Source organism: Sus scrofa, chromosome 8 (genome assembly GCF_054392235.1).
Source record: "Sus scrofa isolate SSC_HxYL_T2T_F1_AM1 chromosome 8, Sscrofa_HxYL_maternal_Yorkshire_Landrace_v2.0, whole genome shotgun sequence".
Taxonomy (NCBI): Eukaryota; Metazoa; Chordata; class Mammalia; order Artiodactyla; family Suidae; genus Sus; species Sus scrofa.
Genome location: NC_139390.1, coordinates 32068178 through 32095475, shown reverse-complemented (window position 1 = coordinate 32095475; position 27298 = coordinate 32068178). Strand labels below are relative to the sequence as shown.

Below are 27298 nucleotides of genomic sequence, written 5' to 3'. Positions count from 1 at the left end.
TGACCTTACTTGCCAGAGGATGATTGTTTTCAGAAGCTCCCTTTCCCCCTAGTTTTGGTAACTGTAGATCTCTTTTCTTGGGCTGGTTAGAAACCCAGCAAGGGATGGGGCTGTGGTCTCTCCTTTCAGAGTGTACACTCTGACTGTTTCAGAATCGTACCTCCACCCACTCACTATTCCTGGGGTCCCTGAGTGCAGACCTTCTTGGGTGCTGTGAGAGACAATTGATAAACTTCATGGCTGAGAAAAGATCTGGAGGTTTATTCCTTGAAACATCTTGTAAGCAGTTCTCCAGTTTTCAGTGCCACCTCCACCCTGCCTTCTCCACCTCCCACTGCCACTTTGGAGGTAACTGTGCCTGAACTGGTAGTTTCCTAAGGTTCTGTGCCCTGTATGGACTGGCTTCTTTCTCACGGCTGTGCCAGGAGGTGTTAAGTTTTGTCTGTCCCTGCTTTGAAAATTTCACTCATCGTTGGCCCATTTGCTTTCCATTTTCCAAAAATTTTTTCCATTATTTTCTCCTCTCCTGTTTTCTTTCTTCTTGTTAGTTTCTCTCTGCCTCTTATTTAGGGTCGTTCAGTGGAGTCTGGAAGGAATGCAGTTTAGCACATGAACGTTACCTACCATCTACTTGATCCTGAAAATCTCTACTCGTGAACTTTTGGGATTTGGTCTTTGGGTTTGGATACATGGTTATCTGCTCCATTAAAGAAGAGTTAATATGGTTACTCTAGGGCGGATTCTGTTTCCTGTACTTTTTAGTTTCATTTAGATACTCTCACTGTCAGAATGAACCAGGTATCATCCTTTCTTGATTTGACTCCATACTAGGAAAAAGGGTCAGTTATTTCTTAGGTAGAAATTCCACCTCTGACCTCACATCCAGTCACAAGAATACCGTATGATTTAAAACATTACAAAGAAATGACTTTTGTCCCTCGGGTTTTCCCACAGCCACAATCCCAGTGGGGTCTCTCTTTCTTAGATTCCCTACTAGTTTGACTTGAGCGGTGTCCAGAGTGGGAAAACTTTCTTTTCTAAGTACCATTTTAGGTAGTGATTCCAGTTATATTCTGTAGGATACTGAGTTTCCGTGAAGCACCTCCGTAGATAATACAGAATATTAGACTATGATATCCTTCTCCGTTCCTAGTATAGCATCTCTTGCAAAATGCAGAAGGTTTTGTAATGTGCCAAAGGCTTATTGAACATGTAAACACCACAGCAGAATCAGGACCAAATATGGTCTCTCTTTCAACTTTTTCCTTAAACTTTAGTAGTACTTCAATTTTAACATTAACAACCATTTAAAAAAAAAAAAACCTGGTTTTTAAAATAATGTTTAATGTATTATTAAGGTATGTCAAGAATTAACGGCAAAATTACCATGGGCCTTATTCAACCATTATAAAGCAAAGGGAAAGCTAATTCCAGTTTTTTGTGTCCGAAGGGTTTTGTATCCTATATATAGGGTTTGAATGAATAGAGGGGAATCTGATCGGATTCCCAACCTAGAGTTGACAGAATCCTTTCTTAAAAAAATAATGTTTACCTTCACATGGTAGAATTAATATTTGTCTGTTTCAGACACCTCGTGTTCTTTGTTGATAAATCAGGATTGAGAATCTGCAGAGGTTCTGAGAGGAAACATTTCTATTTGAAGGTTCCTGTTTTCATCACATAGGTAGAGTGTGCCAGGCATCTGTTTTGTGCTAAAGCTCACTGTAAGTGTTGCTGCCTCTGAGCAACAAGCAGGAAGTACTTCTGTCCTTAAAACCAAAAATAGATGCTCTTTCTCATTATCATAACTCAAAAGATCATCTTTTTTAATGAGATGGGTGCATCCCTTGTGGTTTTCACAGATTTAATGATCAAATTACTTAGTGCAGAGCTTAGAGAAAAATAGGTCTAGTGAGATAGACAATGGAAATTTTACCGAAAACTAAAACAATATCATCTTTGTTCTTTATCTTTAAATCTTGTTACTGCTTTCTCTTATTTTTAATTTACTATTTTTGATAATTCTTTTTTTTTTTTTTTTTTTTTTTTTTTGTCTTTTCTATGGCTGCACCTGAGGCATATGGAGGTTCCCAGGCTAGGTTAGGGGTCGAATCGGAGCTGTAGCCGCCAGCCTAGGCCACAGCCACAGCAACGCGGGATCAAAGCTGTGTCTTCGACCTACACCACAGCTCACGGCAATGCTGGACCCTTAACCCACTGAGCAAGGCCAGGGATTGAACCCACACCCTCATGGTTCCCAGTCGGATTCATGAACCACTAGGCCACGACGGGAAATCCCTGCTTTGGATAATTCTTAAGGAGATTTTTTTTTTGTCTTATTTTAACATGTTGGTCCATTGACATATTTTTCACTGTATTTTAATTTCAGAAGATTATCATTGGGGAGGAAGAATTATTCGCAAGAAAAATTGGACGTGTCAGGATTTAGGTGTACTCAGTGATAGCCTAACTTGCTGTAGAAAACGCTGCAGAGTATTGTGTATTAACATGTTGGCATTTGAAAGGAGAGAAGTTGCTTCTTTGCTAATTTTAGGAAGGAGTTCTGTTTGTGTTTTAGAAAATGGACACGGGAAAATAAGGGGAAGAAAGTAGAAGTAATTTAAGGGGAATGCGGTAATATATATGAAAGTGCCTTGTAAACTGCTAAATAACCTAAAGATGTTAGTTAGTGTTATTGCAAGGGTATAACTTAACGTGAGGAAGCAAGGATTCAATAAAGAAAAGTGGGATAAAAGAGAAAAGAAATCATTTGAATGAAAAGTTAAGGAAGGAAAAAAGTGGGAATATCATAATTGGGGGAGTTTTACATTCGAGTTTCCTTACCTGAAAATGCAGTAATACTTGTACTTCCGATTTAAACAGTTAAGTTAAAAACATTTATTAACCAGAGGCAAAGGCGTCAAAAATAATTTGGGAAGAGGATCTTATCATAGAGGTGGTGAGAGTTGGATGGAAACCATTAGGCAGATGACTTGCAAGGCTCTAAATAAAGACCTATGTGTCATAGGGGTTATGGACCATATTTCCACTTAATTAAGGTTTTGTTTACATTTGTCTCTATTGCCTGAGCCTTTCATTTGTTCTTCTTCCTACCTTTGCAAGGTAAGTATCATTGTCATTAACCCATTTTACAGATGGGTGTAGAAGGCTAATTGCCTTGCCCCCGCTACTTGTTTATAGGGTGGCAAAGCCTTCCGTTCTCCAGGTTTTGAGTTCATTCCCACATTTCCACAGATCTATCACATCAGAACAATTGATTCAGTTGTGTTCCTGGATATTCAACTTACTGGATTTCTCTAAAAGAAGTCTTTGTTAAATAACCATGGTCACTTGCAAATAAGACCCCAGAGCGTGTTTTAGATTTGGCTGCGTTTATACCAATGACTTCATGTGAATCCTACTTAAGGAACACTATTTGAGTTCTATAAGAACCAAGGAATAAGCAAAAAAGACATCACAGCTGCCCGGGATGGGTTTGGAATTTGCGTACTGCGATGATCTAGAGCTGTTTTTTGAGTTTTAGTTCTCTTCTGCTTTTTAATTTTATTTGGTTTCCAAAATCATAGCTGACTTGAAGAAAGGAAAGGCTGATATTCTAAATGCAATGAAACTTGACTTCTGAAAGCAAGGGAAAAGAGGTCACCAGACCATGAAAGGCAGGCAAAACATCTCCCCAGACACTGCAGTCAGCCTTTGGGTGGAGGAGCAAACACCGCCTTGTGCCTGGAAAGTTTGTCCTGCCAGGTCCTTTCCAGGCAGGGCCAGGGCACTCACCACCAGCGCAGGCATGGATGGAGCCAGTTTAGACATGGGCCCTGTATTCTAGCCTTTTACCTTCCACTTACATTCTGACTCTACTTGGCTCTAGACCGGAATCAGTGACTTAGATTTCATTTGGCTCTTGAAAATGTGTTTATATCTGTATTTTCCTGTGTTCGAATTTCAGTAACTTCTTCCTTTTGATTCTCAGAGCGTCCTGCTGCTTTGGTAGGACCTCCGCCCTAAATCCAGCTGTAATCAGGGGAGTAGAAATGCAGCATCAGCCTCGGATCCCCTGGGCCAGCTTCATTTCCCCCAGTTAGTGTGCTCATGTTCTAACAGAGCAATGCAATTGATAGTCCTATTGATGATCCTGTGTCCCCAGAGATTAACCATATTCTGGATTCTCTGAGAGGGGTTACATTTTAGAAAAAAAAAAATGTATCCAGCATGGTTAAAATTAAACCCAGTTTATTACTTAGGTATGGTTGTCCTTAAGCTCCCATGAAAATCCTCATCATCTCCAGTATCTTGCTCCTCGAGGTTTCTAAAAAGCAGAAATTATGCAGTATTATAATTGCAGAGTGATAGTGAGAATTGTGATTTAATGCGTTATAGAATATATTTAGAGCATAACCAATTTTTTTAGTAGCTTGAGCTCATTTTCATATCCAAAAAGATGTTGCATTAAAGCCCTTTAAAAAATATTTTACTTACAAATTTGTCTTTTGGGTCAATAGCAGCAAATATTTAAGTAGAGATAATATGTTATCATAAATAGAAAGGAAGATAGTAGAACAAGTGGTTGTTGACATGAACTATTTATTGGAGAGAATTCTTGGCATTTTTGCCCCATATCAGCATAATAAGAATTTGGAGGAGTTCCCGTCGTGGCGCAGTGGTTAACGAATCCGACTAGGAACCATGAGGTTGTGGGTTCGGTCCCTGGCCTTGCTCAGTGGGTTGGGGATCTGGCATTGTGGTGAGCTGTGGTGTAGGTTGCAGACGCGGCTCGGATCCCACGTTGCTGTGGCTCTGGCGTAGGCCGGTGGCTACAGCTCCGATTAGACCCCTAGCCTGGGAACCTCCATATGCCGCGGGAGCGGCCCAAGAAATAGCAACAACAACAACAACAAAAAAGACAAAAGACAAAAGACAAAAAAAAAAAAAAAAAAAAAGAATTTGGAGAAGAGGAGGGAAGCATTAATTTTTTTAATTTTTTTATTTTTATTTTTTGTCTTTCGTCTTTTTAGGGCCTGACCCACGGCATATGGAGGTTCCCAGGCTAGGGGTCCAATCGGAGCTACAGCTGCTGGCCTATGCCACAGCCACAGCCACGTGGGATCCAAGCTGCATCTGCGACCTACACCACAGCTCACCACAACGCCAGATCCCCAACCCACTGAGCAAGGCCAGGGATCGAACCCGCAACCTCCTGGTTACTAACCACTGAGCCACGACGGGAACTCCCAATGTCTTTGTTGAGGATTAATGTCCTTGCAAAGCGTTTGTGTTGGCGAATATCTAATGGATAGTACCGTCAATATAGTAGTTACAGAGTCGCACACTAAGCACTTGGCGCCCCGACATAAATAGTGCTTCCCTCCCCTTGGTGGCTTGCATTCAGGTGAAGAGCGTCTTCTTCTGCTTGGGCTCCTGGGTTCTTCATCAAGAATAGAAAAAGGATGGCAGTCTCCACGACTCGTTTCCTTCTCCATGTCTTGCTGTGTAGATGGTCAGAAACAGGTTTGATGTTTCAGGACAACACATTTTTTTAACAGTTTAAAGAAATGTCATTGACTCATAAACCAAACGACAAGAGCCCACTATTCCTCACTTTGAGACACTTGATCCTTAAAGTTGTTTCCAGACAGTGTGTGCTTCTTGTAATAACGTGCCCGATGCGTTCGGTGCAATTGGTGATATCTCAGAACTTTCGCTGTTGAGAAAAGATGGGAGGCGATGAATAATATAAATACATCTTAAGATCAGAATTTTTAAGGAAGTGTGGCTTGATTATCTTATTACAATCTGTTGCCCCGGTGGGTCGAGGCTGAGCTGGTTGCTGTGTAGATGAGCGGCTGGGAGGAGAGGCGCCCTGCTGTTAGAATAATGAGGTTCTGTCCTTCATGCTCAAGGATGACAAAGAAGGCAGACAGATGTAAAGTGGGCAATTTCTATTTCTTTGTATGCTTAAAATGTTCACCCCTACTTATTTTCCCATTTAAGAGGCATCCTGTTTTTCATAATTTCATGGTTTCTGCATCCTCTTACTTAACACACAATATTTATGTATGAGTTCTTAAAGATTTTCTTCTGCGAAGAGGAAAGTAAATGCAGTCGAACGCGACGTGCAGCTTGGCTCTGAATCGGGGTGGGAAAGGAAGGAATACAAAGACTAATTCTGTTCTCATCGTGTAATTGGCCTCTTTACCTCCTGGTTGTGAATACTCTTCACTTTTGTATTGGGTTATTGATTTATTCCATATTTATGGACTGCTTGCTGTATCTCCTGTGCCCCAGAGGTGCAAAAATGAATGGCCCAGTCAGTCGGTGTCTGATGGCTCCGGAACTGTCTCAATCGTGATTGACTTCAAGGATGGTAATGAGTTCTCCAGAATTCTCAAATTCTGCCATCTTCCAAAGATGGCCTGGAGTTGTCCCTGTGAACAGAATAGACAAAGCCTAGAGGAGCCTTAGAGTTTGTGAACAGATCACAAAGGCTGCCTGAAGAACAGAAAATTTACTTTGCCCAGTGTTTTCCATCACGTTTGATTTTCTACTTTTGGCATTGATGGAGTGCAAGAGCTAAGTCACTCCTGTCTAATTGCAGATTTGCCACAACCTGAGGTGGAAGAGTGGGCAGGAGACAGAAGCATGATGATGTCATTGCTGCCTTAAGGGGCTTTTTGCTGGGAAATCTTGGGCAGGTGCCACTGCCACCTCCACTCTTGCCTTTCAGATGCCTGACTTTTCATTTTTATTAGGTTAGTCATGCTAAAGGGGAGGTTTGAATTGAAGCATCGTAAGAAGCCTTGTGGGATGTAGGTACTGGTTTCACTTAATGAAACTGTGTGTAAACCTTTGGGAAGGACATCCAAGAGCAAAGGTCATTTTAAGAAGAGTGTTCTTCATGGTGTTCTTGTCGTGGCTCAGCGGAAATGAGTCTGACTAGCATCCAAGAGGATGCAGGTTCGATCCCTGGCCTTGCTCAGTGGGTTAAGGATCTGGCGTTGCTGGGAGCTGTGGTGTAGGTCGCAGATGCAGCTCAGATCCATCGTGGCTGTGGCTGTGGTGTAGGCCAGCAGCTACAGCTCTGATTTGACCCCTAACCTTGGAAGCTCCATATGCCATGGGTGCAGCCCTAAAAAGACCAAGGGAAAAAAAAAAAAGGAGAAGAAACAAAAGAAAAAAGAGGAGCATTCTTCTGAGTCTTTTGCTTGCATGACATTTTCTCTGTACAAACAAGTTCTACTTATTCATGTGCTTACCTCTCAAATGCCCCTTTCCACCTTGATATGTACTGGTGTTTATGTTTCGTAACCTTAAAAAAGGTTAGACCACTTTAATTTCAGAGGGTAGCATGCTGGAAAACAAGACTTTCGGGATCCGAGTCATCAAACTGTGTTCACGTCAATCCACTTGCAGCAAAGAGCCACAGCATCTATTTTCACTGCAGTAATGATGTCATTTGGTCTGTTGCTGCTAGTATCCTAATGCTGGTACCTTACCATATCCAGATTTGTTTTTACTCTTCAAATGCTAAGATCCTAATATGAGAGGGTTGGGGATTCCTCTTCGAGGTCGGCCCCTTCATCTCTACTCCTGGCCCTTTCCCCGTCTCTTTGGGATCCCTTTCATCCGTTCCTCCACACCCGGGTACTCTCAACCTTACTCTCTCTTCTGATGACAGTATAGACTTCCATTAACACTAATCCCTTCCAACAACCGAGCCTTCTCCTTTCCCTTCTTTCACTTGCTGTTATCTCTGCCTCCACCGCCTCAGCAAAACCACCTGCAACCAAGGTGACCAGTGACTGCTTAAGCGTCACATCCAAAGCTATAAGCTATGTTTTTCTTTTTTTTTGTCTTTTTATGGCCACACCCACAGCCTATGGATTCCCAGGCTAGGCGTCAAATCCGAGCTGTGGCTGCTGGCCTCTGCCAGTCACAGCAACACCAGATCCAAGCCTCGTGTGCGACCCACACCATAACTCATGGCAATGCCAGATCCTTAACCCACTGGGGTGCAAGGCCAGGGATTGAACATGCATCCTCATGGATGTTAGTCAGATTTGTTTCCACTGAACCACAATGGGAACTCCCAAAGCTATATTTTTCTTTTCTTATCTTCATCTCATTGTATTCCATGGGACCTCTCTGTATGCCTCACTGTTTTGTTTTGTCTTTTTGCCATTTTGCCACTTCTGGGGCCACTCCCATGGCATATAGAGGTTCCCAGGCTAGGGATCTAATCAGAGCCGTAGCCGCCAGCCTACGCCACAGCCACAGCAACATGTGCTCCGAGCTGTGTCTGCAACCTACACCACAGCCCACGGCAATGCTGGATCCTTAACCCACTGAGCAAGGCCAGGGATTGAACCTGCAACCGCATGGTTCCTAGTCGGATTCGTTAACCACTGTGCCGCAATGGGAACTCCTGCCTTCACTGGTCTTTTTCAGGAGATTTTTTTCCTCTGCCCTTTCTATCATTGTGTTATCTAGGGCTCTGCTTTTATCCTTTTTCTGTTATTTGCTTTTATTTTAATTTTATTGGGGTATAGTTGATTTAGAATGTTGTATTAGCTTCAGGTTTACAGCAGAGTGAATCAGTTATACGTATATCTATTCTTTTTTCCCATATAGGTTATTACAGAACATTGAGTAGACCTCCCTGTGCTGCCCAGGACGTCCTTATTAGTTATCCCTTTTTCTATGTAGTAGTATGTATGTGCTAATTCCACCTCCCAATTTATCCCTCCTCCCCCAATAGTTTCCCCTTTGGTAACCCTAAGTTTGATTCTGAACTCTGTGAGTTTGTTTCTGTTTTATAACTTCTTTTGCATCATTTTTATTAGGTACCACATAAATGATATCATATGATATTTGTCTTTGACTTACTTCACTTAATATGATAATCTTTATGTCCATCTATGTTGCTGCAAATGGCATTATTTCATGCTTTTTCATGGATGAGTAATATTCCATTGTGTATAGGTACCACATCTTTATTCCTCTGTTGATGGACATTTAGGTTGCTTCCATGTCTTGGCTGTTGTGCATAGTGCTGCAGTGAACATTGGGGTGTATGTATCTTTTCAAATTACATTTTCTGTGGATACGTGCCTACAAGTGGGATTGATGGGTCATGTAGTTCTTTATTTAGTTTGTTAAGGAATCTAGGGCTCTGTTTGTAGCATTAATCCTTTTTTTTTTTTTAGGGCCACACCCACAGCCTATGGAGGTTCCCAGGCTAGGGGTCACATCGGAGCTACACCTGCTGGCCTGCACCACAGCTGCAGCAACACGGGATCCAAGCCTTGTCTGCAGCCTATACCACAGCTCATGGCAATGCTGGATCCTTAACCCACTGAGCGAGGCAAGGGATCGAAACCCGCAACCTCGTGGTTCCTAGTTGGATTGTTTCTGCTTCGCCACGAAGGGAACTCCCATTGATCTTTTAATCTTCTCACTCTACAGATATTCCTTCAGTGATCCACACCCATTAATCTAATTTCAGCTACTGTCTATGTAACGACCAATTACAGGCCTTTACCATTTGCCCGGGTTTCTTCCCCAAGTGTCGTGCTCAAGAATATCTGGTATCTTCACCCAAATCTTCTCTATCTCAATTTCTAACGCACCAAATGAAACCCTTTGTCTTCCTCATTAAACCTGTTCATTCCCTTGTATTCTCCACCAACCTCTGTGGTCATGGCCATCCACCCCCATGTGGTCAGTTCCATGTTCTGCTTTGAGCATCTGGATGTGGCCTAAGTACTAATTCTTCTCTCCTCTCCCCTTCCCTCCTCCCTCCACTGCCCTAATCTCCACCTTTCCTCTCTTACCTGACAGCCAAACCAGCCTAGCCGCTCTCCCTGCCTCCACTCTGCCCTCTTTGAATCCATCCAGCGGGAGTAATGCCTCTGAAACCCAGAGCTGACCCATCCGTGGCTGTCCACAAGCAGTTTCAAGTTCTTGGATACGTGTGCAAGCTCAGGGTCTGGCTCCAGGCTTCTCTGCTGGCTCCACCCTCAAGAGCCCAGCAGCACTGAACGGCACCCGGCAGTTTCTTGCTTCTGCCTTTTCCATTGTCTTCTCTTCGGTCACCATGTTGGCTGAATCCCACCCAGCCGGAGGACCCACCAGGTGCCCCTTGCTTAGAAGCCTTCCCTTCCTTCTCCGTTTCGGGGCTGCTTGCCGTGAATCTCACTCATCGTGCTCATCCCACTGCCCTTGGGGGGCCGTTGTGTGTGTCTCTTGGTCCAGCCAGACTTTGCTTTCCTTAAAGACAGAGACAGTGTCTTATTCATCTTTGTAGCTCCCATGCCTAAGACGGTGCTTTGCATATAAGTGTTCGATATGAGTTTTTAAGATTTTTTTTTTTTTTTTATGGTCACCATAAGGAGTTTGGGTTTTACTTTATTTTAAAAATTTTTTCATTTTATTTTTTACAGCCGCACCTGTGGCACATGGAGGTTCCCAGGCTAGGGGTCGAATCAGAGCTGTAGCTGCTGGCCTATACCACAGCCACAGCAACACAGGATTCGAGCCACATCTGTGACCTACACTGCAGCTTGGAGCAGCACTGGATTCTTAGCTTGCTGAGCCAGGGATCGAACCTGCATCCTCACAGAGATAATGTGGGGTTCTTAACCTGCTGAGTCACAATGGGAACTCCAATGTGTGTTTTTTTAATGAAAAAATAAGGACAATAAATCAATTTGATATCTGCAAAAATGGGCAAAAGGGATCAATGCTTAGTAGTTAGCTTTGAGGGGCTTCTGGAGTGCTGATAATGTTGTGGGTTTTGATCTGCTGTGTTCAGTTTAGGGAAGTTTATTGGGCTGTCCATGCTGGTATGTGTACTTTGCTGTTAACACCTAATGAGACGTTAACAAAAAATCAACTTGATGTCTTTGCTACCCAATACAGAACATTTCACTTTTCCTTTCAGGCTTTTAGAGTTTTTATAGGATGTTAGTTCAGATGTCACAGCAAAGAGGCAGGCTAGTGCTGTTCCTTGATCTTAAGGGAGAGTGAGATGAAGAAGCCTCAGTATGGGTGGGGTTGTCGGGTCTTCTGAAGAGGCCAGCGAGCGCCGGCCCTGATGGATAGACTTGCAGTGACCTGTGCTTCTGTCACACTTAGTGCAGGGGCACGGGCTAATCATCACTGTGCCCTGGGCCCGCTGACAGTGACAGGGGGGCTTCCTGTCACTTCTGACTGAATAATTCATAATCCTGGTTATCTAGAAATTTGTGGTCATCATTAGCATTTTAATGAAAAAAATGCCATCATTATCCTAAATCTGTTTTTATTTCTCCTTTTTTCTTTTTTTTTTTTTTTTGTCTCCCTCCCCCCACACAGCTTAACCATCTGTCTTTCCTGAGTACTTGGAAACTGCCAGGGCCCCTGATAATGTGCTGACTGGTCGCTATGGGCAGACGGTACCCAGAGGCTCCCTGTCATCCAGGCAGCTCATGTATGTATGCGATTTCTCTCTCTCCCTTTTTCTCCTTTAATTTTCATTGTAGACTATTGCCAGGTACTGAGCTGGTGAAGGTTTATAAGATATACATGAGCGTGTTTAGACATGTAGGAGAATGAATCGCTCTAGGGGAAGTTTTTAATATTGAATGATGAGAAATGTTAGCTAAATTAGGATTTTATAATCCAGTGACCCTCGAAGACAGACCAGTAGCATCTGTCAGCAGGCTCACTTTTCTGTCTCAGTGCATCCACTCACGCATAGGGGTTTGTTTGTTTGTTTGTTTATAAACTTTCCTCTTTTTTGGCTATAGTATGTAGCATTTGAAACAATAGCAGTGCAATCAATTAGAAACGTTGCCCAGTGATTTTTAAAATTCCTTGGAAATTAAAAAAATTCATGGACCCAGAAGAGGTCCTCGGGGTATGTCATTATGGAGTACAGGTTGAGGAGAGATCCCCGTCTTATTTCTTATTCTCCAGAGGAAGAGGCTGCTGATTCCTGCAGGGATGACTTCCTATGTCTCAGGGCAGTTCAGTTTCCCCAACAGTAGTCCTTTGAGAATGGCTACAAATGCTGCCTTTTCCTCTTTTTTTTTAAATTTATTTTTACGATGTTTTATTTATTTATTTATTTAGTCTTTTTTTAGGGCTGCACCTGCGGCATAGGGAAGTTCCCTGGCTAGGGGTTGAATGGGAGCTGCAGCTGCCAGCCTACACCACGGTCACAGCGACAGAGGACCCGAGGTGCATCTGCAACCTACAGCACAGCTCACGGCAATGCCAGATCCTTTAATCCACTGAGCAAGGGCAGGGATTGAACCTGCATCCTCATGGATACCAGTTGGGCTGATTACTGCTGAGCCACAACAGGAACTTCCATTCTCATAGTTTTGAATGGTTACCTGCATAATCTCTGTTTTGCCTCTTGATCCTCAGAGCCCAAAATATGTGCGATCCAGCCTGTTCAGAAAAAAAATTTGCCTGTCTCTGCTGTAGAAGAAAATTTGAAGGCCTGTTCTGTGATTGAACCATATGAAATTGTTGATCTTTGTGACCTATAAAAATGCTAATTGCTTATGGTTCAGTCTAATATATTTTGAGGAAATTAATCTTTCAAAATGGTTAAGATTTTAAAGTTTGGCTTCTTGAAGTAGAAGTAGTAGGTTTCCTTGGAAAATTCATCAGTGGTGCTGCTCATGTTTTCCCACCTTGGTAATAATTCACCATGAATCTCCTCACCAGAGCTTTCGTTTTCTTTTACAAAAAATGTTTTATTGTTGTTGATTTACAGTGTTCTGTCCATTTCTGCTGTACAGCAAAGTGACCCAATTTTATATATATGTATGTGTGTATGTGTGTATGTATATATATATATATATATACATACACACATTCTTTTTCTCACCTTATCCTCCATCATGTTCCATCACAAGTGATCAGATCAGAGCTTTCTAAAGAGCTGTCCAGGCGTTGAGAGGAAGCGCTACTTTTTTACTAGACTTGATTTTTACCGAGACGCTCTAGTCTAGAAAACCATCTTCTTGTCTCCCCCTCCTGGGTGCCAGGAAGGAGCTGGCCATCCCCAGCAGAGAGATAGCCTCTGCTGACGGTGTCCTTGGGGCCATTTTCTGGTGGGAAGGAGGGTGTGTGGCTCCCTTGTCCGGTGGGCGTGTGTGGTGGTCCCCGGCCCGGGGCGTGTCTGCATAACACCTTGCTCGCAGCATCCCTCCCCGGACCTAGAACGTGGTTCTCCCTGTCCTGTACTTTCCGTCTCTCTTCCCAGTATTGTTGATCCTCCTCCTCCGTCACATCAAAACCATCATTTATTTTATGCGATTTGTTTTCCATTCTCCCCTCTCCTGTTTGTACTCCCCCTTTCCTGATGATTGAATAAGACCTGCTTGTTGGCACCTCCTGGCCTTCCTCAGTGGCCACTCTAAGCTCTAGGGAACATTCACCCCAGCTGCTCTGTCTCCTGTCACCTCAGGCAAGAAATCTAAAATGACATGGGGCCTCCTGGCCAGGCCTATGTCTGAGCAGGAAGTTCAGACATGAATCGTTCCCTGGAGAAGGGAAACTATTTCAGGGGAAAAAAAAATTCCTCTGGAGTTTATAGTTTTGTCATTAAGTGTGGTCAGAACACTCCGTCATGTGTTGGAAGTACATTCTGCTCTGAATGGTCCTTGAGGCGCACATGGCAAATGGAAGCTTTGGCTTTTCTTTCTTCTTCTTTTTTTTTTTTTTTTTTGTCTTTTCTAAGGCCGCACCTGTGGCATATGGAGGTTCCCAGGCTAGGGGTCGAATCGGAGCTGTAGCCCCCGGCCTACACCAGAGCCACAGCAACTCGGGATCTGCTACCTACACCACAGCTCACAGCAACGCCGGATCCTTAACCCACTGTGCAAGGCCAGGGATTGAACTCGCAACCTCATGGTTCCTAGTCTGATTCGTTAACCACTGCACCACGACGGGAACTCTGGAGCTTTGGCCTTTCTTCCCTTATGTTTTGGGACCATTGTTCTGCCTTTCAAGTCTGTCATCTTTTAGGGGAGGATGCTGGTCTGTTCTGGAAGGTGTGGGGGCATCCATTGAACATCAACATAAGGAGTCAGTAGCCGGAGCGGACCTTTCCTGACTTCATATGGATATTTGTGTTTGTATTTAGACTCATTATCCTGGAACTCACTGATAAGATGGCATCCCCATTTTTTTGTTTGTTTGCACCTTGTGGTTCCCTTGCATGACTGCAGCCACGGCTCTAACCCCGGCCGTCAGGGACTGGACCATTACAGTAGTCCCCTGACCACTAGCCTGAGGTCTCTCTGCCTGTAGATTTGGCTCGCGCATAGCGGCCGCATTCATCTCACAGAAGCACAGCCCTGATCACGTCACTTCTCTGCTGAGAATGTTCACGGCAGCCCAATAGTCCAGAAGGTCACCCCAATGTTGGAGCCCTCTGCATTTCCTTTTCTCCTGATAATACCTACAGTTACTGATTGGTTCCTAGTCAGGAGTGAGTATTGCGATTGAGTGTTGTGAATGTGAGTGTTGTTGGTAATAGTCTTATTCCTCCATAGCTGCCTTAGGCTGGCCTGGGTGGGCTGCTTCTGCCAAGCACACCCTTTGGGTCCCTCATTGCGCGTGCTGTGCCCTCTTTGGAACGCAGATCCATCTGTGAACAACCTGCTAAAACCCTGCTCCTGCTTTAGGTGCAGCAGAGTCGCCCCCTTTCCCAGGAAGCGTTGCTCGTTCCCCAGCAGGAAGTGCACGTTCCTGGAGCTCTTACGTCTCTGTCCTGAAGCGTGAAGCCCACATTGCTTGTTGTATCTGGGTGTGTGTGTGCTTTGTCTGAACTCTGACACTAACCTCCTCTCCTCTGTGTGTGAGGACAGTGCTTCATCAGTGACAGAAGCTCAAGTATTTGTGGGATCCCTTTGGGCTTAGGGAACGGACTGGGTGATAACTGTCCTCAGGAAGCCCCTGTAAAGCATTTTCCTGAGCACTCGATGGAGCCTGTGCAGACCAAGGCTAAGGGGCTGTAATCAAGGCCTCCAACGAGCTCCCTTCGTGGCTCAATGGTTAGCGAACCCAACTAGGATCCGTGAGGATGCAGGTTCGATCTCTGGCCTTGATCAGTGGGTTAAGGATCCCTCATTGCTGTGGCTATGGCATAGGCTGGCAGCTGGAGCTCCGATTGGATCTGGGAACTTGCATATGCTGTGGGTGTGGTGCTAAAAAGCAAAAAAAAAAAAAGCCTCCCAGGCTGACCATGTGCTGGGCCCCCGGCTGCTGCCTTTCCTTCCCTTCCACTTACAGGGTGGGCATTTCCTCCCTTTCTTAAGCAATCATCATTTAAAAAGTTTAAACAGGAACAGGCACATATGATTATTTCTTTTGGCCTTCCCTCCTTGACTTCCCCTGTTCTCAGTGATGAAAGACATTGGTCTTGTTTGTGGTTCTGTCCCACGCTGCTCACTGTGTCCTGAACTTACCAGAAGTTCTTCATTTCAAAGTGGATAGACTTGGAAAGGTTCATCTGATCACCACCCATTTCACAGATGAGAAAACTGAGTCTTGAAACAGCCAAGTAACCTGTCGGAGTGGAGTCGTGGTTGGAGCCTAGGTTTATCTGCCTCCTGTCTGTGTTCTTTCTTTTCTAGTGACCTGGTCATCCCTTGAATGGTCACTTTTAGCTGCTATCCACTCGCCTGTCCTCCACACCATGACCTTGAGTAATACGGTCTTAAAGGCCCAAAAGATGCAGCATCACCAGATGCTGACATCTGTCTCTTCTTTCTCTTTTATCCACTCTTTGAACCCGATAAACAGGTTACCTGAAGGTCCTAGGAGAGCCCTTCATATAGAAAGAATAATATAATTATTACAGTAATGGTAGCAAGGGTTTAAGAATCATGCAAGTATTATCTGTTTAATACAGAACATTTTAAAAATAAAGAGGAAATAAGTTCTTACAACCCTACACACCCAGCGAGAATGGTGTTTAGCATTTTGTTGAATGCTTTTCTACACTTTCAGTATTCTCTGAATATATTTATTTTTTCTGTTTCATTATAGAAAGAGGGTAATATTAAATGTTGCGTTTACTCCACAAAGCGTCAGAAATACCTTTCTGGACCGGTAGCGACTGCAGAGTAGCTGCAGCCTGTAGAGGACTTGTTGATGTGGTGTTCCGGAGGGAGACGGGGAACCCAAGGAGCCTGATGCCCCTCCACGTGAGGAGCAACTTTTATTATGGTTAAAAATACTGGCCAGAAGTTCCTGTCATGGCTCAGTGGTTAACGAATCTGACTAGGAACCATGAAGTTGTGGGTTCGACCCCTGGCCTTGCTTAGTGGGTTAAGGATCTGGCGTTGCCGTGAGCTGTGGCATAGGTTGCAGACATGGCTCGGATCCCGTGTTGCTGTGGCTCTGGCGTAGGTCGGTGGCTACAGCTTCGATTAGACCCCTAGCCTGGGAACCTCCATATGCTGGAGGAGCAGCCCTAGTAAAGGCAAAAAGGCACAAAAAAATTTACATATTATATATAAATATATATATACTGGCCAGGACCGACTGGATTGATTTTCTCCGTGTATTAATGGATCTCCGTTCTTAGTTTGAAAAGCACTGGCCTAGAGATTGCAAAATAGCGGAGGGTGAGCTGGGGCAGAATTGGAGTTTTCGGGGGTAGGGGGAGGGTTCTGAATTCTTTCTGGGTTTGAGGGAACATTTGAAATTTGAGTTAAGATAGGGAGCTTGAGAGCAGTGCCCAAGATCATGAACAGCCAAGGGGTCTCACGGCCCAGAACAGCCAGGATGTGACGTGACACCCCAGCAGAGGGGCATTCTGCTCTGGTTTTCATGGTTTTCCTGGTGTGGGAGGAAGGCCTGTAGGATTGTCCACATGCTGGTGACCACAGCAGAGAGGCGCCTGGAGAGTCTCCATGGTTGTAGAAATAAGATCCCATGGGAGTTCTCCTGTGGTGCAGCTGCTTGAACATCTGGCATTGTCACTGCTGTGGCGCAGGTTAGATTCCTGGTCCGGGGAGTTTCCACACGCTGCAGGTGCAGCCAAACGACAACAATGAAAAACCAACCAACCAACCAAACCAAACAAAAAAATAAGATTCCATTATGAAAATGGATGGAGGAGTTGGGAAAGGTTAAAGGGAACAAGATTTTTTAAAATGCTCTGATGATGTTTTTCTTCTGTCCAAGAAAAAAGAAAAGATCCATTTATTTTAGGAAATGTGTAAATGCAGACAAGCACAAGGAAAAAAAAAACCCACCCTTAACATTCTGCATGTCTTTATAATTTTCGTGTGTGTGTACAAGCATCTGTGCTTTCAGGTTAAGCATTGTGATTATCGTCTTATTTTATGACCTACTTCTTGTCACTTAATTCATCACGGAAATTTTGATCTTAAACATTCTTCTAGTTTGTGGTTTTTAATGATCTTATACTTTATTACATTGCATGGATGTGTCATAATTAATAGTCACCCATTGTTGAACATTTTGGTTATTTCCAGGCTGTTGCTGTCCTAGATTAATCATCGCTCATGATTCTTTTTTTTCTTGTCCTTAAAAAATGTTTAGAAGTGCAGTTGCTACGTTGAAGGGTTGCTTGCACATTTTATTTATTTTTTTGTCTTTTAAGGGCCACACCTGTGGCATATAGAAGTTCCTAGGCTAGGAGTCGAATCAAAGTGAGAGCTGCTGGCCTATACTACAGACAGAGCAACGCCAGATCTGAGCCGCATCTGCAATCTACATCACAGCTCACGGCAATACTGGATGCTTAACCCACTGAGCGAGGCCAGGGATCGAACCTGCATCCTCATGGATGCTAATCAGATTCGCTTTCCACTGAGCCACAACGGGAACTCCCTATAGTCAGATTCTTAAGCCACTGCACCATGGCAGGAACTCCTAAGAAGCTGTTAGCTGTATCTTACGAGATTTGGCCATGTATTTGAAATGTGCAGTCCGTCTTTGTCATCTTTGCTTATCATTTTGATCAGAAATGTTATCACTGCACTCTTATTAAAGAATTTTTGAAGATCTTTGACTCACCAGATTGCAGTCCCTGCTTTCCTCAGAACTTTAAACCTAAGTAAGTGTTAAGCAGATGTGAATTCAGTGGGTGGGTGTCCTGCAGATCCTTCCTGAGGTACCGGTACCCGAGTAATCGCAGTTGTGCCTCGTAGGGAAGTGCAGTCTCAGTAATGGCCACCGGCTTTCCTCGTGGAACACTGCTTTCTGGGTACGTCTCCGAAGCCGTAGGTTTGGTTCTATATTTTAGCATGGCATGTGGGCCTCATCTGTGAAATTAGTTACCTGAGGTCTGCCTACTGGCAGTAGTTTTAGATATGCCTCAATATGGAGCTTGTTTTCCTGTCTTAGAAAATAAGGCTTTATTTTGATATTAACAGTAGTAAAGAAAGGCTACTTCTATATCCTTATCTTTTCCTGGAGACAAAAAAAGATAAGGTTCAGAAGTCCAAATTAAAAACAACAACAACAACAAGAAACCTCTTCTGTGTAATTTGCTGCTTCTCAGAGATTTGAAATTTTGTTTTGTTGTAATACAAAAAGTCCCCTGTGCATGAGGAAGCTCTGGGCCCAGCTCTTTCCCCTTCTGTGACAGCAGAGAAGCAAACCAAGACGTCCTGTGTCATCTTCAGTAGTAGGTAGGAGTCAGCGTCCTGGAAGGAGGCCTGCTTGGTGTCTGTGTTAGTTGCAGAATGAGGCTGTGGAAAACAGGGCAGAATAGTCTGGAGGGAGCTGTGTGCACACCGCCCCCCACTTTTCCTGTAGACTGGCTCTCTTGCTGCAAGGGAACCTGTTTGTAGAGTGTGGTGAGTCCCTGCAGACCTCACACCCAGCATTTGGGGTTAACCAGAGGGGGTCTGATAGCTTTTCCCCGACTCCCTATGAAGAGGATCGGGGTGGGAGAGATGGATTCGCCTTCTGTATATGTGGACAGGCTTTGACTCAGAGATGAGAAGAATGTGTTGTCCTCAGGGAAGTGGCCACAGCACTTACTGCTAATGGGGCAGCTGTGAGGAAGTGCCCCAGCCAGACTTTGGAAGCTGAAGACCCATCTTCTGAGTGCAGCCTCCGGAGAGAAAAGAAGAGAAATAGGCAACTTTTTTTGGAAACCAGAATTATGAAACCAAACCAAATAGAATCACTTTTCCAGGTTTCCTTGACACTTGCTCCTTTATGCAAACTTGAAGTTGTTCTTGGGGGAAGTGAGCTTGGATGAGTTGAATGAAGGCCACAAAAAACGCTTGCAGGAGTTCCCGTTGTGGCTCAGTGGTTAACGAATCTGACTAGGAACCATGAGGTTTCGGGTTCAATCCCTGGCCTCGCTCAATGGGTTAAGGATCGGTATTGCCGTGAGTTGTGGTGTAGGTCACAGACGAGGCTCAGATCCCGTGTTGCTGTGGCTGTGGTGTAGGCTGGCAACTATAGCTCTAATTGAACCCCTAGCCTGGGAACCTCCATATGCCATGGGAGCGGCACTAGAAAAGGCAAAAAGACAAAAGAAAAAAAAAAAAAGCTTGCAAAAATGAAACAAATAGAATTCTGAAGGGAATAACGTGGTATATTTCAGAGTCATGAGATAGATCAGTTTGTTGTTAACATCTGTACCTTCTAGACCTGCCTTTTATGAGAATGTGATTGTGTGTGTGTATTTATGTGTGTGTGTGAGTGGATGGACAGATAGTATAGAAATAGAAAACAGCAATCATGCACTATTGAATATTCTGTTGAGAAGGTTTTGTTAAAGGTATGTTTAGACTTTTTAGCCACTCTCTCTTTCAGTTTTATGGGAAATACTTAAATCCATGGGATTACATTTGATTTCTCCTTCAAACTCTTTCTTAGCAGTGTCTGCTGATGGGAAACGTTGATCTCCATCTCCGAGGGTACGAGAACATTCCTCAAGGAGCTTAAGTTACGTCTTGCTTATTTGCAGCTTGATACCAGTAAATCCACCAAGACTCGGCTAAATCACGCATACCTGCTACCATCTTATCCTTGTGACTAGGGCTTAGATCCGGATAAAAAGGAGTTCCTGAACATTAGGAGATAGAAGCTTTTTGTTTTTGAAATCACTGTTCCTCATGCTGAAGAGTCCATTTTAAGCAAGGCTTAAAGAGGCTTCCTCTTTCTTTTAGTTGATGGATGGGGTGGAGTTAAGGCTGGAAGGGGGATCAGAGCCAATTAATAGATGGATTGATGCTGCATCTGCTATGCTGGTAATGCTGTGTTGGCTTCTCTGGAGGATTGAGGAGAGTTACATATTGTCCTGGAAGAGGTGATGTTTTCGTATGTGGACATGGCCATGAGTAGTAACTGCATCAGTTAGACACAAATTATGTGATGTAGCAGCTGGGGAGAGGAAGGCCAGTAAAGACAAATGTAGTCAGTGCATTTCAAGGACTAAAAAATTTAGCGTCTTCCTCCAGTCAGACACACAGGTATGACTCTGACCATGTGGTTAGCAGAGCAGCTGTGGGACTGCAGGTGCCATGGGTGGTATTTACTTTTTATTTTTGTCTTTTTAGGGCTCTACCCATGGCATATGGAGGTTCCTAGACTAGGGCTCGAATCGGAGCTTAGCTGCCAGCCTACTCCACAGCGACAGCAACGCATCTGCAACCTACATCCCAGCTTATGACAATGCTGGATCCTTAACCCACTGAGCAAGCCCAGAGATCGAACCTCCATCCTCATGGATACTAGTCAGATTCGTTTCTACTGAGCCATGATGGGAATTCTCCATGGGTGGTTTTTAAAGGTCACAAGAGGAGTTCCTGGTGTGGCTCAGCAGGTTAAGAACTGGGCATAGTGTCTGTGAGGATGTGGGTTCGATCCCTGGCCTCACTTAGTGGGTTAAACATCCCGTGTTGCTGCAAGCTGTGGTGTAGGTCACAGATGTGGCTTGGATTGGGGGTGGCTGTGACTGGCATAGGCCGGCAGCTGCAGCTCCGATTCGATCTGTAGCCCAGGCACTTCTATATGCTGCATGTGTGGCTGTGTAAAAATATAAATAAATAAGTAAGTAAAGGTTACGTGGAGTGGATATCATGGAGGGGCTAATAAAACGGGGTCACATGGGAAGGGTCCAAGGGAATGCATATCCTGATGAGAACAAAGCATGTTCATATTAATACTATTTATATTATTGTTATTTTTTTGTTGTTGTTCCTTTTTTTTGCCTTTTCTAGGGCCGCTCCTGCGACATACGGAGGTTTCCAGGCTAGGGGTCCAATCGGAGCTGTAGCTGCTGGCCTACACCTCAGCCACAGCAATGCCAGATCCAAGCTGCATCGGCCACCTACACCACAACTCAAGGCAGCACCAGATCCTTAACCCACTGAGCAAGGGATCGAATCCACAACCTCATGGTTCCTAGTCGGATTCATTAACCACTGAGCCACGACGGGAACTCCAATACTATTTATATTATTGTTAATGACTAACACTTACATAGTGGGACACTGTCCTAAGCGTGTCATGTTTATTCTTATAATCCTCCCAATACCTCTCTGTGACATAGGTGCTGTGGTTACTGCTCAGCTACAGACGAGGACACCAAGGTGCACAGGGGAGATAAGTAACTTATTTAAGGCTATATAGGCATGCCCGTTGTGGCACAGCAGAAACGAATCCAACCAGGAACCATGAGGTTGTGGGTTCGATCCCTGGCCTCGCTCAGTGGGTTAAGAATGCGGCGTTGCTGTGAGCTGTGGTGTAGGTCACAGACATGGCTAGGATCTGGCATTGCTGTGGCTCTGGTGTGGGCCGGTGGCAACAGTTCCGATTTGACCCCTAGCCTGGGAACCTCCATATGCTGCAGGTGTGGCCCTAAAAGGACAAAAGACACACACACACACACACACACACACACGCAAGGCTATACAGTAGGTGATATAGTTGGGATTTGAACCCAGGCTATTCTGGCTCCAGGGTGTGTGCTCCCAAGCACTGTGCTGCCTGCTTCAGTCAGTGTAAGGGGAGTAGGAAGGGGTTACAAGCAAGAGAAGCTGTTGGGGAGAGAGGGAATTCCAAGGTCAAGACTGAAGATTGTAAGGGGCCAGGTCCTGAGGACGCAGGGTCTGTTTGGTGGTCACACTAAGGTGTTAGTGATATCGAGGGAGTTAGAGGTCACCTGCTCTGAGCCTGTCTTGGAAGCGGGTGTGTGTGTGCGTGAGTGGGCAGAAGCAATAGTCCGGAGCCCTTTCTACATGTTGGGCACTGGGGATAGACAGTGAGTAAGGTAGGTAAGGTCGCTGCTCCTATGGACCTTCTATTTATCCTGGTGATGGAGACAGTGGGAAAGGTACCCAACGGGGAAGATGATTATGGATTCTGATACTTGCTGAGCAGGGATCAGTAGCATGATGGAGAGTTACTGAGCAGGGCCCACATGACATTGGGTGACATAGGTCCCTGAAAAAGTGATGGTTGATCTGTGACCTGAAGGATGGGACTATCCCATCTGTGTGAAGAATGAGGATGGCTCATTCCTGGCTGTGGGAATAGGGACACTTCAGAAGATGGCAAGGGGGCCGTGGCGGCCCTGGTATAATGGGCATTGTGGGGCTTGGTGGGAGATGAGGTTAGAGAAGGACATGGGGCTAAGTTAGACCTGAGGGCTTTGAGAAGGAGTTTATATTGTTTTCTTAAGAGCAGTGGGAAGCTGCTGAACGTTAAGGGGACAGGTGACATGGTCCCATGGAAGATCCAGGGTGCTGAATAGATGCACCTGTTTGAGCAGACAGGGCCAGGGAAGGGGCTGAAGGCAGAGGGGAAACAAGGTGGGGGAAGAACGTTTAGGATGCTTCTTCCCATCTGGTACCTGAAAAGTTTGAATTGCAGCCAACATGGCCTTTCTACGTGGGAGAGATGAACCTCACCTCAATTAAAGCTTCTTAGTATTTGGGTTGTGTTCAGGATTCACCGCAGTAAGACATAGTACACACTCTTCAGCTGTTTGATTGATGATTCATACCTGTTTATATAGAAAGAAAAACGAGAGGAAACAGTTTTTGTTTGTTTGCTTTTATAGGCCTTGGCATTTATAAAATATTACTTTACATGTAGTAAATCCTTATGGTGTGAGGAGCAAAAGGCACTTTGGAAATACAGTAATTCATTATCGTCTCTCTTTGTTGGAAAACTTGCTTGTTTCCAAGATGGAGACTCAAAATGGAGACACAATTCCTTGCTCCCTCACTCAGTGCTCACATCCTGCCCCATTTTTGCTGCTGGAAGCTAGATTTCATTCAGGGTGGCCGGTGATCAGCGTCAGACCCCGGGTGGTGATGGTGTAAACCAACATGGCAGTCTTGACCCTTGATTTCTAAGCATTCCTTGTAGCCTGTGTGGCATGTGACCCAGTCCTGGCCTGTGGGACCTGAGGATACGTGCACTGGGATGGGGGTGGGCTTTCTGGGAAAGATTTATTGTCCTGATAAAACCTGACAAATGAGCAGGTCAGTGCACTTCGTTGCTGTCCCCTACTTTCTGCCTTGAGTGCCGATAAGACGCGTGAGTGCACAGCAGCTCTCATGTCACCACAAGGTTGAAACAACACTAGCTTTCTCACTACTTCCTATTTGCCGAAGAGCTCTGTTGGGTTTCAGATACTTAAAGGTGCGTGCAGTGGCAGCCAAAGCAAATGTGGAGATCTGGTGTTCTAAGCTTTGTCCTGTGCGTTGTGACAGCCTCATAAATGTTCCTTGCTATTCACTATGACCTTTAGCCTGTGTGAAAACATTTCAGAAAAGGACGTTCTAACTCGTAGTAAAAGTTGTTCACAGTTGGAAGTGATGAGTTGTGGACCTAGAAATACAATTTTTGAAAGAAATGAACTCATCTGCGAGAACCTGCTGTAGCAGGTACCGTGGAGCCATACTTCATGGCCGGTATCTTCCTTATGGCCTTTTTTATGACAGTCGTAGTCAGTGTTCTGGTGACTACATTGTGTGTATTTACGGCTTTATAGGAAACTATAATAGTCCTGGGGTAATAGCATAAATAGTCTGATTTCTTAAAAATGTGAAGCTCCAACAGGCTTTATTGGATTTCAGGGTAATGGTATTATTAAATTTCCTGCTTCTTTTCAAACTTTTTTTATGACTAAGTTCCACCCTGGTGGTTTCAAGAAATTTGGAGGCTGGTTCTGTATTTTTATGGGGGGGGAAACTTATCCTGGCATTCTTGGTTGCTGAATTAAGGGGTTGGAGAAATAATTTGGATTTTTTTCTTTTCTTTTTCTTTTAATGTTTTGGCGTTTGGGTGTAGCACTCAGTGCGTCGTTTTCCATGTGAAAAGTGGCTCTGTGGCATGGAGATAATATGAGGTATACAATGAAATTGTCTTCTAAGCTATTATCTTGGAGATAATATGAGGTATACAATGAAATTGTCTTCTAAGCTATTAGGAAAAAGGGGACTGTAAATCATAGGGTTATCAAATTATAAAGAGAAAGGATTTTTTTTTTTTTTTTTCCTTTTCTAGGGCCATTCCCATGGCATATGGCGGTTCCCAGGCTAGGGGTCTCATCAGAGCTGTAGCCACTGGCCTACACCACAGCCACAGCAACACGGGATCCCAGCCGGGTCTGCAAGCTACACCACAGCTCATGGCAACGCCGGATCCATAATCCATTGAGCAAGGCCAGGGATTGAACCCACAACCTCATGGTTCCTAGTTGGATTCATTAACCACTGCGCCACAATGGGAACTCTGAGAAAGGAATTTTAGACATCATTTAGTAAAACCCCATGTTTGTCATAATCTTTCGAACTCGAGACCTGAAACAATTAGTCATTCCTTAAAAAAAAAAAAAAATACATGTGCTTGCCCTGTGCACCCTCTTCTTTAAGGAAAGATGTTCCTGCAGGAATAAGGACACAAGGGCTTTCTGAAGACTTTTAAGGCATCTCTTTCGACTGCCTCATTTTACAGATAGGAAACTGAAGCCCAGAGGAGGACCAGAAAGTAGTTCTCGGGCAGGTAGGGGCAGGACTGCAATGCCTTCTAGATGCGTTAGCATCTTCAGGGCTGTGTGCTGGAATTCACATGGCAGGTGGATGACCTGAGGATGAGCATTGGAGCTCATCCTTGGGTGCCGTGGAGGGTTTATGAGGCCCTGGTGGGAGGAAGGGCACCCCAGGCAGAGCCACTGGTTGAGTGGGACAGTTTCAGGTGGTTCGGGAAGGCAAGCAGAGCCCAGTCTGGTGCCCTGTTGGGAGCAGGCTTTTATGTCCATAGAGATTAGGAACGAGTTCAGGCCAGTTGGAGCTTGTGTGTATGGGACTTTGAGAACCCATCAGTGGAGTAGGTGTTTTATATGGTAACCAGGGGGTGCCCTTAGAATAATGATGGTGATGACAGCACGCAGTCTGTAACCCTGTGTCCCACCACCGTTCTGAGCACATCATGTGTAATTCCCACAACAAGCCTTTCACCTGGGTGTTCTCATCTCCATTTCACAGCTGGGGAAACTGAAGCACACAGGTTAGATGACTTACCCAAAAAGACACTCACAGGACCTTTTGGAGACAGAATTCCAACCCCAGTCTGGCCCTAGAGTCCACTTTTACTGGGCCGGAGTGTGGGGTGTTGATACAGCTGGCGGATTCTCTTAGGAAGATGGAGCTGAGGGAGGGGGCAGGAGGGTCAGAGTGAGGATGAGGGCAGTCGGGGGGTGATTGAAGGCCTCTAGGAGAGTGACAAAACCTTGGTCGAAGTGAAGATCGTGACAGTGACGGGAGGGGATACAGATGCCCAGAGCTTTGGAGCTGAATTGGAAATGGTCCCCAAATGCACATGGGGCTGGGGAGGGACAGAGTCGGATAGCTGAGACATCGTTTGCTGTCTGCTCAACTGGATGAGGGAAGTTAAGGAGGAGATTTGATGGGAAGATGGTGATTTATTTTTACAGAGCCCTCGCTGGGTGTTTTTTTTTTTTTTTTTTTGCCTTTTTTAGGGCCGATCCCACAGCATATGGAGGTTCCCAGGCTAAGGGTCTAATCGGAACTGTGGCTGCTGGCCTACACCAGAGCCACAGCAACATGGGATCTGAGCCGAGTCTGCAACCTACACCACAGCTCACAGCAACGCTGGATCCTTACCCACTGAGCGAGGCCAGGGATCGAACCCACAACCTCATGGTTCCTAGTTGGATTCGTTAACCACTGAGCCACGACGGGAACTCCGAGCCCTCACTGGTTTTTATCTTGGGAAAACTATCTGGGAAAAGAGCCACATACGTGTGTCGTTAAGACATTTCTGAGTTTATGGACCCTCCCAGGCTCATCTGTCTTAGCCTGGTGTTGAGCCCACAGTGGGTCTAAACACTTAATTTTAGATACTTCGTGACCTTCACAGTTCTCAGGCTGCTTGTCCTCTTCGCAGCCTAAGACTCTGGGGTGTGAGGGCAGGAGAGGTGATGGGCGTGGTTGGTTCTGCATCTGGAGGTCACCTTTGTTTCAGCTTCCCCTGCAGTGAGCCGTGCCTTCCGCTTTCCTGTCTGCCTTTAGGTTTTGACGGGAGGCCCGATGGAGGCTGGAGATAGGGAGGCGGTCCGTGTGCCTTTGGGAGTTGGCATCCTGTGGGTGAGCAACGCCCTGTTCCGGTGGCGGCCCTACCCTCGGGTCAGGGCTTGAGAGCAGTGTTGGCCCTCCTGCTGCCCCTGGGCGGCGGGTCTTCTCTGAGGCCTCTAACTGCAGGACCCAGCGGAAGGCTTGAGGAGGGAGAAGGGACAGCAGTTTTAAGATGCTAGCTGGTACCCCGTGGGAAAGAAATATCTGGAGTGGATGAGAGAACATGCAGATTACTGTTTGGGCTTACGTTTCATCACCATTTCTGCGAGCTGGCCATTTTCTTCCTCTCCTTTTCTTCCTCTCCTCCTGCCCGCTCTTCCTTCTTCCATCCTTGCTTTTTCCTCTGCCCCCCCCCCACCTCCCCCAGTCAGAGGAGTTGCTGTTGGGTCCGTCCGTGTGATTGTGCCTCTTGTCTTTGATTAAGGTTTTGCATCTCGATTGCTCCGGGAAAGGAAACCCTGCCAAGTCACATAAGCACTGGTGGCATGTGGGATTTATACCACATGCACTGCTCTGGGCCTGGCTACGTGGGCAGGATGAGGGGCTGCAAGGCTGGGGTCAACCCCAACCTCAGACCCCTTCAAAACCTTGGAAAGACAGGATGCCTGTGTGGGTTTGAATTCTGGCCCAGTCACCAGCACAGGTCCCTGGCTGGGGTGTCTTGTCTCTCATCT

General features: G+C 45.2%; 1 protein-coding gene across 50 annotated transcripts in view; it reads left to right on the top strand.

The window, feature by feature from the left end:
- APBB2 (amyloid beta precursor protein binding family B member 2) overlaps window positions 1-27298 on the top strand; it is a 380374-nt gene that overhangs the window by 129406 nt on the left and 223670 nt on the right. For 27 of the 50 annotated variants that reach the window (XM_084971873.1, XM_005666615.4, XM_084971867.1 and 24 more), the window contains one exon: window positions 11371-11485. The exons of the other annotated variants lie outside the window; for them this stretch is intronic. The gene's annotated coding sequence lies outside the window, so the exon portion shown is untranslated. The remainder of the gene's footprint in view (window positions 1-11370; window positions 11486-27298) is intronic. 50 annotated transcript variants of the gene reach the window in all.